Source organism: Nannospalax galili, unplaced genomic scaffold, assembly GCF_000622305.1.
Source record: "Nannospalax galili isolate Female #2095 unplaced genomic scaffold, S.galili_v1.0 scaffold293, whole genome shotgun sequence".
NCBI classification, from domain to species: Eukaryota; Metazoa; Chordata; class Mammalia; order Rodentia; family Spalacidae; genus Nannospalax; species Nannospalax galili.
Window position 1 is genome coordinate 7,880,228 of NW_008337147.1, and position 13,840 is coordinate 7,894,067.

Genomic DNA, 13,840 nt, shown 5'->3' on the forward strand with positions numbered 1-13,840 from the left:
CTTGTGTGAATGGAGTAACAGGTCAGGCAGCTTTTCTCTATTATGCAAAAGGGCTGAGATAATAACTTCAAAGGAGAGAAGGTTTATTTTGGCTCAAACTTACAGAGCTTTTAGTTCATAACATAAGTCCATTGCTTTTAGCTCCGTAACAAGATTGAAATATAGAATAAAAGCATGGCCTAGGAAAGTTGCCTACCTCATCACAGCCAGAAAGTAGAGAAAGATACAGGAATGGGCCAGGGACAAGGTCTACAATTCAAAGGCACTTCTGTAAGTGACTTATTTCCTCTAACCAGCTTCCTAGAAGTTTCTTTCCTAGAAGTCTGTTGAGTAATAACTCAGTACTGGACTTATCAATCCAGTGATGGAGTGATTGCCTTCAACTGTCCTTCAATACCTCTCCTAGATGAGAACCAGGCAGGCCTTCAACACAGGAGTTTGTGATTGTGTTGGGGGGAGGTGAGATACTTAATATCTAGATCATAAAACATATACTAAATATCTTTACTGAAATCATGCCATACTTGGGAAATTTATGTTCTCAGATCAAATAAAAAATTAATTATTAGCAACTTACACAGCAGAATAATATATCATAAAAATGACTCTTGTGAAATATGCATCTTTTTAAAAAGTGAAAATTAATACTTGTCTTAAAATATTAAAATGGACATAGAATTTTTGTAAATAAACAAAAGTAACATTGTAATCATCAGTTTAAATCAGAGCTGCTTTAATTAGAGGATGTATTTGTTACTTACTCATTGTTGTGACCTGGCAAAAGCAACTTAAGGAAAGGTTTATTTTGGCTCAGAGTTCCAGGGTACAGTCTATTTCAGCAAGGAAGCCATGGCAGAGCAAATGAAGAGGCCACTGGTCGTTGCATCTGCATCAGGAGGCAGAGAATGAGCAGAACAGCTGGGGACTAAGTTTTAAACACATGAGCCCACGGCTCATTCAAACCACAACACAGAGCTTTCTAAAGAAGTTCTTTGGAATTGGAATATCAGCTTTGCTTATCCAAACAGTCAGTCTGCTTCCAGCTCTTTGTAACATCCCTGGGGTACAACACTGTTTTCTGACTCAAGATGATGATTTTTGTTATTTATTTTGGGGAATTTTGGGGAGAGTTTTTTTTTGTTTTTGTTTTTTGAGACAGGTTCACACATAACCCAGGCTGGCCTTAAACTTCTGATCCACATGCATCTACTTCTTTTTTAAAAAATTAATTGAATTTTTTGTGAGTTTTATACAATGTATTTTGATCATATTTAGATCCTATCCCTTTTATATACCCCCACCAGTTTTCATATACTTTGTCACATACTTTAAGGCCTGTAGAGCCAAGTTTGTGTCCCCAAATGTCCTTAAGTGTGCATCCATCCACTAGAGCCTGATTAACCTATCTAGTATCACATACTTACAGAAAGCCAACACTCCCTTTCCCATTAGTTATTGGTCGTCAGTAGTTCCTCTGCTAAGGTTGGGGCTTCTTACCCATTCCCCTCTTCTATGCTGGGATTTCATCTGCTTTGAGCTTAAATGGGTGTTATGTGTGCTGTTACCCTTGCTGTATATTCATATGAATAATTTTCCAGCTGTCTGGAAAACTGTTTCCATGTGGCTATCAGCATCTACTTCTTAATTACTAGAATTACAGGCATGCACCACAGAGCCTGATGTATGTGATTCTGGGGATCCAAACAGGTCCTTGCACATGCTAGATAAGCACTCTATAAATAGAGCTAACCCAACCCCCAAAATAGTTTTTGAATGCCTCACAAAAAAATAGAATAACCGATGGAAAAAAAAAGAAACCTTTTTCTGTGTTTAAAGGATGCTGTGTTATATGCAGCATCCTTTAAAGGGTGATTCACAATGCTTCCACCTAAGATGACTTCACTTTCCTTCAGTGTAAGCCAGTGACATGGCCTATCTGGTGACAAAAAAGGAAAAAGAAACATATTTAAACTAGGTATCCTTGAGCTCTGACACAAGCTAGAATCTTCACTACAAGGGACAAAGGAAAGAATAAATGTTGAGGATAGTTAAGATTCCAATGGACTTGGTATTTAAATTATCACTTACAGAATCTGCACTTAGGCAATTTTTAACATCTTATGTTTGGAAGCAATTAACAATGACATTTTTCATCAGTATCATTTAAGGGGTTTTTATGACTTCAAGATGTCTTTGAATACCTACTGTTTATTATTTGGTAAGCTTGTAGTTTACTATGTATAATTGGGGATATCATAGTAGATAATCAGATTCAATGTTGTAAATGATGCCAGGCTCATTGCATGTCCTGGAAGAGGTGCCCTTGAGTATGCGACCATTATACAGACTGTGCTTTACTACTGTGAGGTTAAAGTTGCCTACTAGACTGGTCTTTACATTGAGTAGGATTTTGTGACGTGGGATTACCAAAAGATTGCTTCATAATCATGGGGGATATATCAATTTCATTTACTATGAGTTTTGTAGAAGGTGAATTTCACTGTGTTCATTTCTGTGCTTCCCATGAGACTCCACCTCAAGTGAAACATGAGGATTGTCAAAAAATCCACAATAATAACATCATCCATTTTTCATGAAAAAGTTTATTCTACCTTTATAGCCAGCATTAAATAATTACTTATGTTCCTTCTCCAGATAGAAGCCTGAGACTCAGATCTATTAAATCATTTATGAACTTATAGACCAAACTTGAAATGTCACTTTGCCAGGTGCCTGTTCCCAGATATCATAAGGGTCTTTCTGTGAAGACTTGTCTACACTAGAATGGAATTAATTTAACCTTAAGGGTTCTTAGCAATCTGTCTTGTTGAACACAGTTCTCTTGAAATTTGCAATGGGTCTTGCATACTTTGAAATAGATTAATATGGCTTTTTTTCTTCAGTACTAAAAGCATCCATCTCTTTCCTTCAGTAACAGAACTGGACAGTATTGTCATCACCAGATGATATGTTTTTATACAAATTTCTCTGCTTATATTTTCTCTTTACTGATTTGGAGCAAGGACTCTTGTAAATTGGTTGTTAAACAGAGTCCTTGTTTGAAATTAAAGTCTATCAGTTTACAATTAAATAAATTACATTAAAAATAAAGATTAAAGATACCAAAAAATCATCTTTCTTAATTAAGTATACTGTATTAATTAATATCTATGTCCTTAGGGTTACTTAGTACTATGTGTATATGACAGAAATGCTTTATGATGATAAACCACTTCTTATCTCTTTTCTTCACTGAATTTGAGGACCATAGACCAGCCAACGGTGAGAATGAGGAAAGAACACAGTATTTACACAACAGAAATAATTTGTATGTGAAAATTCATTAATTCAAATGGTATTCCATCATGTTGGTATCTAGAATAACAAAAATCTTCCAAAATCATATACTGTCCAATAATACACATTCATAAATTTCGGTAAGTTACATTATATTGATCTCAGAGTTCTTATTGAAAATTTCACTATTTGATATACTGAAAAATACTGTTTAAAGATAAGGGACTCATTCAATGATCATTCATCAAGGAGCATTTATTGAATAGAATAATATATGTCCTAATTTCAAATATTGATTTATTTTTCCATGATTTCTGTACACAAATTACTGACTTTAATGTTAGAAATAGTTTATCTTTAAAATGAGTGATTTTGGGGCTGGAGAGATGGCTCAGTGGTTAAGAACACTGACTGTTCTTTCAGAGGACCCAGGTTTGATTCCCAGCACCCACATGGTGGCTATGAACCGTCCTTAACTCCAGTTCCAAGGGAATCTCAAACCCTCTTCTGACCTCTGCTGAATTGCACAACACAGGTGCATTCACTTACATGCAGACAATACACTCATGCACATAAAATAAAAAATAATAAATAAAATATTTTTTTTTAAAAAATGAGTGATTTCTTCTATGTCTACAAACATCCAGTTTTTAAGTTTTTAAATTTACTTTTTAACCACTTGAATGAAATTTAAGCAATTCATTTCCATTGATTAAGAAAGAACATAATTATGTTCTTATGGAAAGAGAACATAATCTTTAAGTCCTCTTTGCAAATCATAACAGTTATTTTAAAATTAAATATATTGAAAAATATAAGAAAATTAAACAAATTACTTTTTCTTTCAATCAGCTATGTTACCATTGGAAGAATGAACCAAACATTAACCAAAATAATCCTGAGGCCTCAGAGACAAATTCCTACCATTCATAAAGAAAACAATGGGCAAAGAGATTTCAGTAATCAGAGGACAAGACTCTGGGGTGTTGGGGTGTTTTTGGTTTTGTTGGTGGCAGTGGTAGTGGTTTTGTTTTGTTTGTTTTGTTTGTTTTGTTTTGTATTGTCTTTTTGAGACAGGGTCTCCCTGTAGCCACAGATGGCCTGGAACTGACTATAGAGACCAAACTGGCCTGGATCTCAGAGATCTGCCTGCCTCTACCTCCCCAGGTTTTGGGCTAAAGCCCTGAGCCACCACACCCCACAAAACTCTGTTTTCAAGTCTAAATTTCTGTAGACTGAGGAAGGGGAGTGACAACTATATCAAAGACATTTCAAGGTGCAGTATCTCGGCATTTATTCATTCTAATGGATTTGGCATAGAATGAACATGTTAGGTACCCTAGGCAAGGGACCGTACTAGTTATTATTCTCTGAATCTCTTCCATGGAACACCTACCAAAAATTTGAGATAAAGGCTGGATAAGTGTGAAAGCAGCAGTTAAGCTTCTAGAATTAACAACTAAGCTTTCCAGAAGCATAAAATTAATTTTTAAATTTGTTTTTATTTTATGTACATGAGTGTTCTGCCTGTATGTATGTAAGTGCACGCATGTTGTTCAGAGCCTGAGGAAGCCAGAAGAGGCTGTCAGATATTATGGAACTGGAGTTAAGGATGGTTGTCAGTTACCATGTGAGTGTTGGGAATGGAACCTGGGCCCTCTGGGAGAGCAGCCAGTGCTCTTAACTGCTGAGTCATCTCTCCAGTTGCCCCCCCCCAAAATAAAATTTCTAAAAAATAAAATTCCATTTTTTAAAAACTAATTTCTTTGTAGTTGATTGCAATAGTGTTTTGAATGAACAAATGAAATTGTTAGACTACTGTCACAAGATCCAGGATTCAATGCAAAAATGGGTAAGTTGAGAGGTTTCTAACTACTAATGTCCTACATTTTAGGAGAAGGGAGATGTATTTTTGACATGAGAATCTATTAAAATGAGAAGTCTCACTTCCTCCAATAAAAATATGTTTGTAATAGTTTTAAGAAAGCTGTACTTGAATCACAGTATATGTTCATAGAAAGAACAAGAAAAGCCCCCAAGCAAATTTTCAAGTTTTTTAAATGTGATGTGATCTTAAGCAAATCATTGAACTTTTCCGACTTTAGAATTCTTTGTGTAAAATTATGATAACATGTCTTTCTTAATCTGCTTCAGTTTTCTGGGGAGTACTGTTGTATATGAAACTTTTCCTGGGGAGACCAATACACACACATGCCTACTCACAGCACAAAGAGAACCCACGACAGACCAAATTAATGATTACATCAAAATCTAATTTGGTGAACCAATGAGTTTTTAATGGGATTATTAACAAGAATATGGGTGAGGGGTAACTTAAAGCAGCATAAATGACTCAAAAATCGTTACATCACCCAAAAGTCCACCCACCATGGGTGACAGCTCATGAAAGCTGCATCCCTAGAGCTCTTGCAACTTTGCTGGTCAGTCTTTTCCTGCAGCAGTTTACTGTTTCTTTAATCCTTGGGAGGGCTCCTTGTGAATCTTGTAATTTTCAGCTTTTACATACATGTGAAATTTATTTCATGAGTCTTATGAGCTGCCTTCTACCTCCTGTAAAGAATAACAAGTACATATAAGGAAATACATCTGGACATCACTATACATTTTATATTGTGTTAATTAGTTGATCATCATTACAGTGGTTATATGAGAACGTCCCCCATAGACTCCAAGTATTTGAACACTTGGTCAGTTGATGGTATGGTTGGGAAGGTCATGGATCCTTTCAAGGCCTTCCTGGAGGAAGCATCTGTTGGGGTGGGTTTTGAGAGTTCATAGCTTCATCCCAATTCTAGTTTTTCTCTCTACTTCCAGTGCTTCATTGACAATGTGAGCTCTCAGCTTTCTGTTCCAGCTGCCTCCTACCACGCCTCCATTCTGTGATGGACTCTTATCCCCCTGGAACCATAAGCCAAATAAACTCTTTCTTCTATAAGTTGTCTTCATCATGTTGTTTTAGCATAGCAACAGAAAAGTAACAAATATCATTTATCATGAATTGGCATTGTTCTTACAAGTTTTAGCTCCTAGTGAGGCTTTTCCAGCAAATACTTCTGAGGGAAGGGCTGTGAACTTGAGATAGATAATCAAAATGAGTTCTTCCTTTCCCCTTTCTTTCCCTTCCATTTCTCTTTCTTCAAAGGAAACATGAGGGGGCTGGAGAGATGGTCCAGTGGTTAAGAGCACTGACTGTTCTTGCAGAGAACCCAGGTTCGAATCCTAGTACCCACATGTGAGCTAACAACCGTCATTACTCCAGTTCCTGGGGAACTTGATGCCTTCTTCTGACCTCCAAGGCATTGCATGACATGGGTGCATTTACATATATGCAGGCAATACACTCACACACATAAAATAAGAATAATAAATAAATATTTTGAAAAGCATGAGAATATAAGTACGTTCACTCAGAACATTATGAGAAGGGTTACCCATACTGAAAATATCTTTGTTCCTACTTTTAATACTGTATTGATCTATGAGATGAATTCCCTGTATAAAACTTTTTCCTGACTAATCCAACAAATGTGGTGCTACCATTATTAAATTAATATTTGTGTTTTTTTTTTTTTTCTTTGGAGCCAGGGTCTCCCTGTAGCCCCAGCTGGTCTGGCACTCGCTATGTTGACCAGGCTGGCCTCGCTCTTTCGGAGATCTGCTTGCCTGTACCTCCTGAGTGCTGGGACTAAAGGTGTGCCACCATACCTGCCTAATATTTTTAATTGCATTTAAAATTGTATGCTGTTTCTGAACATTCTACTCCATTCAGTTATTTAACATTTATCCTTTACTTCCCCAAATTACTTGTAAGTTTGCTTAGAATTGATATAAAGGCCACTACTAACATATATATCTCAAACAGAACCTACTACCACGCCATGCACAGGACAGGGATTCACAAGAAAATTTTGCTTAATGTTTAGGAAAACCATGTGGTTATTTATACTAGTTGAAACCATCTTTGGATTTTTTTTTTTTTTTTTTTGAGACAGGGTCCCACGTAACCCAGGATGGCCTCCAACTTGTTATGTATCAAGGAACTTCTGAGTTTCCTGCCTTTCTCTTGAGTGCTGGAATTACAGGTGTGTTCTAGCACCAAGTTTTTATACAGTGCTGGGAATCAAACTCAGGCCTCACACATGGTAGATAAGCACTCTGCTAACTGAGCTACATCAACCTGCTTGGTATTTTTTTTTTTTTTTTAGAAAGATACCTTTAGGAAGGTGGTGATCTTGCTGCATGCACAATCATAAAGAACAGAGTTCAGATCCCAGAATCTATGAAACAAGTCCTGCAACCAAGAAATGTTTTTAACTCTAGATGAAAATAATCTAACAAAGGCCTCCGTGTGCTCAGAGGCATGGGCACCTGCAAACACATGTATGTTCACAGACTCTAACACACACATTTACACATTTACAAAGAAACAAAAGAAAGGAAGGGAAAGAGGAAGGGAGGAAGGAAAGAAGGAACAAGGAAGGAACGAAGACTGAGCTGAGCAGCATCACTTTCTTGACTTAAACTCCAGGATACTAATTGATTGGGAAGATTTATGGATGAATTTCATGGAATCAGTAATGGTTCTCTCTAAATTCGAAGAAACTACATAAACTGCAGAAAACTCTAGGAACACATGTTGTCTCAAATTAATGTCACTAAACGAGTTCATTATGTTAGATTGGGAAGAATAGCATCAAATGAGAAATTATGCTGTACCTGTAGCATATGATCAGTGATTCTGTGATTATTAAGTTAATATTTCAAGAAGTTTAGGATTGCTGAGCATTTTAAATTTCTGAATTCATATTTTCTTACATTAAAATGTATGTTTACTATGTTATTATAGCAAAACTTTAATTCTGCATTTCTCAAACAAGAGTGAATAATTTGTGACAAATGAAAAATATGTCAAAATATTTATGCATTAATAATTGAAGAGTCACATGAGTTGTTAATCTTTTTACTCATATTCTACAAACTGAATTGCAGGAGTTAGATTAACAGAACTATGAAAAAAATTATTTGTTAAGGAAAGCTTACCAGCTTTTATAAGTCCACTTTTAAAATGTCTATGGTTAAAAGAACTTTTGTAGAATAAGTATTAACATCATATGTTTCTCATCTTTAAAGTATTCTTATACATTTAGGTAAATTTCCAACTGTGGTTAAAGAGAATTTAAATGTATTGTTGCTAGACTGAACTTTAATGATTCTATTTTAAAGATACTTTCAAGGAAGGCTTTAAGCCAAATGCTTACCATTTCTGTGGTTTTGTGATTTGAAAAAAAGATCATAGCATGACTTAGAAACAAAAGTGATTTAGCATCATTTCCATTTTCTTTTGTTAATAGTGTAAGCATAAACCACAAAGGATCTAGATACATTTATGAGGACTTTTTACAGTTGTGGAATTCTCTTCTGATGTCTAACCTTTCAAAATGACATGATAATAGGCTTTTCTGTATATATTTTCAGAATTACATATTTCTTGATGTTTCTCTCCCCAACTCAGCTTAGTATTAAAAAACAAACAAACAAACAACAAAAAAAGTACCTAAAGAACAAAGTAGGAGAAACAAATGAACAAAAGAATATGTATGAAATCACCAAAGCTTATAATCAAACAATGGCATGGAATGCAAAGCCAAGAACGGCTCCCCTAGCGGCTGTGGCACTGAAGGCTGCCCAGGAGACCAGCGTTATAAAGGAGGAAGTAACATCAGGCAAAAAGAAATTAATCTGAACGTATCTATTTAAGTACCAGACTAGTGTGAAAATTACAATCATGTACTGTTAAATTACTTCATACGTAATTTTTCCATTCTCAATGCCCAATACAATTCTGAGAATCAAGTACATTCTCAACATTTTCTTACTGAATAGGATTTAACTAAAAACAGGAATTTTAAAATGTCAGTAGAAAGCATATCTTTAAGAAGAAAAATAAGTTGGCAGTTTTCAAAACATTTAAAACTACAGGTTGTTGTCTGTTGCACTCTGTCGGGACTTGGCCTGAGCTGGGCTAAAGGCATCCGAGGTTGAAGAGGGGCTCTCCAGTGGCGTTTGGACAAGCGAACGCCAAGGATACCCCAGAAAGCTTTACGAACACATCTGAAAAAGTATTTAAGTACTCATGTTTTAGCATTTTAGGAGAAATATTAAAATAATCTTAAAATTAAAATCAATATCTTCTTTAGATAACTTTTTTTCATCCAAAATTTAAAGGTCAGTCAAGTCACAGCATTATTATTTATTATTCAATTGAATTTTGACTATCCGTTAAATTAACATGTATGAATTCTATGCGCCTAACATATTTTCCCAAATATTACATTTTTTAAAATTTTTAAAAAAATTTTATTTATTTTTTTAATTTTATGTGTATGCGTGTATTACCTGCATGTAGGTAAGTGCACCCGCGTCGTGCAATGCCGGAGGAGGTCAGAAGAGACTGTCAGATTCCCTGAGACTGGAGTTATGGACAGTTGTTAGCTGCCATGTGGGTGCTGGGATTCAAACCTCGATCTTCTGTAGGAACAATCAGTGTTCTTAACCACTGAACCATCTCTCCAGACCCATCAAATATTACGTTTTAAGAATAAGTAAGTCTAAATATAGGTTATGTTTCCTTTGTATGTCAAATGTGAAGGCATTCAATGATGTGTCTCAAATACATAATAGAAGCAATTACTACTAGAAGAAAACCATGTATGTGATAGTCTGAAGGGGAGTCATACACTCATCTGTGTATTTATGGAAATAAGCAAACTGACTTTATGATATGGGTGAAATTTTAGATTGAATGCACTGAAGGGTAATTCTGAAATAGCACTAATGTTAAAATATCAGGCTTTGCAATTCAGGGTTTTATTTGGGGCATGTTGTTTAAGCCATACATTGCTGACTGCTTGAAGTCATTCCAAATAATGTCACATACAGAACCTCAGAAACATACCCTGAACATGTTTAAGAATTTTGTAGATTTTCCCACTATTAAATTGATTTGTAAATTTAAAATGTGAAATTGTTGATTCACATTAGGAAAATAATTGGCATATATATCATTAACTGAGTGTAAATGAGAGAAGCTTTTAGATTTTACTTTCAGATAAATTCAATAGTTTTAGAGATTATAAATATTTAGAGAAGTGAAAGTAAGTATACTGGGTCAGCTAAATTTTCAGCATAGCTCTGCATGGTCATGTTTTCTCAAGAGGAGAATAGCATTAAATGTGCTTCCAGGAATATGAAATAGTTAACAGCAATAGAATAATATTTTATATCAAATCTAAATTACTGTGGAAAACATTCATTATTACATTAGTGAAATACATAAATTATACAAAAGCTCTTGGTTTGAAGGTAAAAGCCTATTCAGACACACTTCTACACTTAAAATTATGTGTTCACAGAAAACTAAAGTGATTCTGAATGATAAATTATTAACTGATTTTAAAATTAAAGCTGAAAATCAGCTATCATATACAAGTGTGTGAAGTTATAGCAGGTGGTCCAGCTTCCTACAGTAGTATTTTGCTTCACAAAGATTATCTTCCAGGTTGGTTGAATTCCTGTTGCACATCCAAGGGTGAGCACTGAGAATAGGTTTGTTGTTCTTCCTATTCCTTGCTCTGAATCTGACACAGTGCATTATTTCAGAATGTTTATTGAATTCAAATATAAAATAACTAGAACAGGGGATGGGAAGACAGTCAGTAAAGTGCTTGAAACACCAGCATAGAAACCTGAGATTGATAAAGTTCTATGTTTGTTCATGAAAAAAATAGCATATCACCAAACATATAGCAAAGGTTTGTAAGTATTTATTATATACCAGGCATATAAATGTGAATTATTTTATTATATGCCTAGCAAAAATCAGTACCTAAAATAATTCTCATACCATATTCATCACAACCTGTCAATCAAATTCCTGGGAAGAGGGCCAGTTTTGTAGATGGCATGTCTGTAGATTGCTTTCTGTAAACTTTGAAACTGGTATGCTGCACAGCAACATCTATAACATCGCTGCTAGATCAAAGAGACTTGTTATTACAAATCATATTCTAAGTGTCTGTGTTGAAAATATTTAATATGGCTCTTCTTAGAGAACTGCAGGGTCCCTGATGGCTGAGTACATAATATATACAAATAATAAAAATATATATTGTATATTAATAGGTATATTGTAATATATATTTTTTTCACAAAATCCTAAGGTGAGAATAGTAAGTCCCAGATGAATTTATATGCCAAGGCCTCTCAGAGTTTTTTGTCACAGATATATGGGGTTGGCCATCCCAGACTTCTAGACATTTAATATGTACTCTGTTATTTATGAGTAACTGTTTGATCCAATATATGCAATCATTTCTATCCTTAACTCATGGTTGCTGAGGGCTGAAATGTAAGCCTTTTTTACCAACTGAGAAAGTTTCAATTATTACCTAAACAGACCTAGAAAATGAGAACAATCAGCCTGTCTTTTTGAAAAATTATTTAAATAAGAGAAAAGAAAATGATGCAATGACATATAAGTAAGCTATCTATGGTTAAGTCTGTTTATTTTTTTAGTCAGGATTGTTTTTCTATTTTCTATGTTCTATCATCCCCTTTACAGAAACTTAGTTAAAACATTTGCTCTTTCATTCATTATCCTGCAACTTTCACATATCTATTTATTTTACTTACAAATATTTGCAGTGTGTGTGTGTGTGTGTGTGTGTGTGAATGTCATTGCACGTGTGTGCATGCCTACGTGGATGTCAAGCATGGGTATACTTCCTCAGGAGCCATTCACCTTGCTGATTTATTGTTTTCTTATTTATTTTTAGAATCTTTCACTGGATCCTCAAGTTCACCAATGAAGCCAGGTTGGCTAACTGGTAAGCCAACAGAATTTACCTGTCCTGGTATCTCCAGTGGTATTATTACAATCAGGAGCCATCATATCCAGATTTTTATATGGGTGGTGGGTATCAAAATCAGCTCCTCATGATTGTACAGCAAAGACTGCTGATTGAGCTATCTTCTCCAGCCCACCAGCTTTCTATTTATAAGGATTTCATGGCATGAGAGTCCACCAAACATCCCTGGCATAGTGGTTAGTACAGTTACTGATAATGTTCACAATAGGGACTGATTCAGGAACCTCAACTTAAATAACTTGACTTGGGACTATCCCATGACTTTGGCAAACTTGAAACTTTTTCCCATTGTATGTTTCTATAAAGGGTGATTTTGAACATCTTAATAACCAACCAAAGCGATCATATGCACAATTCTTGGCTTTAATTTCTTGCTTTGTTTTGCTTTTTGGAAACCTGAGAGTTGGCATCCATTGGGATCAACCCTACAAGAGAAGTATGCACCTTTCTGCCAAAGCCTCTCCCTTTCTATCTCCTTCCAAGAAAGGGATTCTTCAGAAGTTAGAATAAAGAATAACATTGGCTCCCCTAAGGGTAATTATGAATAGAACCCAAACTGAGAGTTTTAATCATATTAACATCATTTTTTGTGTTGCTGGGAAGGTTTTGATGGTCCATGAAACTACATTTTTAATTTAAATTTTTTGAGAATTTCACAAATGAGTACTGTGTTTATATCATTTCCATCCCTTCTTCCCTCCCTCCCCAACTCTCCTCATGCACCCCCACTCCTTCTCAGCTTTGTGAGCTTTACACACACACACATACACACACACACACACATACACACACATGTATATATATATATATATGTATGTATATATAGTTCATTTAGTGTTGCTTATACATACATGTGTCTAGGGCTGAGTATTTGGGATTGGGTAACCTATCAAGGAGCTTTGCCTTAAAGAAAACTGATTCTCCCTCACTCAGCAGCTGTTGATTGCCTGTAGATCTTCATCTGGAGATGGATATTGTGAAATTCCCCCCCTTTAACACTGGCATGTCTACCGAAGCTGTCATTATACGTGTCCTCTCATTATTCATGAAGACATTTTCAGCATGACAAGGGGAAAGACAGTATGCTGGCAAGAAATTTTCTCCCAGTAAGTGTCCTAAGATGCTATTGTTTCAGTGTGAATGGTATTTTCTTACCTTACTTGAGTTAGGGTACCCTAAAGAATAAAGTGTGTTCATCATAACTTTTCCTCCAATGAATAATGCAAGTTCTTCAGGCTTTTGTGTTGCACATTGGAATTAACATATCTCTACCACTCTAAGATCAACTATTAGGTAACAGAACTGATCAAAATAACTTGGAGGAATAAACTGTGACACAGTATCTTAACATAGCTGAGACTTGAAATTATTTGATAGAGAACAGTGAGAAAAAAGTCTACGTTTTTGAAAATTATCATAAAAATTTGAAAGTAAAATTAGGGATGATTTTAATGTAGCCTCAAATATTATTCATTTGTTTTTGTATCGATGGTAAGATGACATTAATTCTTACTTTATTACAATACTCTATTTTATGGAAAGACTACAAGCTATAAAGAAACCTATAACTTTTTATTTTTATACAATAAAATATA

General features: G+C 35.1%; 1 non-coding gene across 1 annotated transcript; it reads right to left on the reverse strand.

Annotated features, from left to right (window-relative positions):
* Positions 1-2,894: 2,894 nt before the first annotated feature.
* Positions 2,895-2,964, reverse strand: LOC115070213. Its single transcript, XR_003849410.1, has one exon. It is a non-coding gene; the product is annotated as a small nucleolar RNA SNORD38 (small nucleolar RNA).
* Between the last annotated feature and the right edge of the window lie 10,876 nt (positions 2,965-13,840).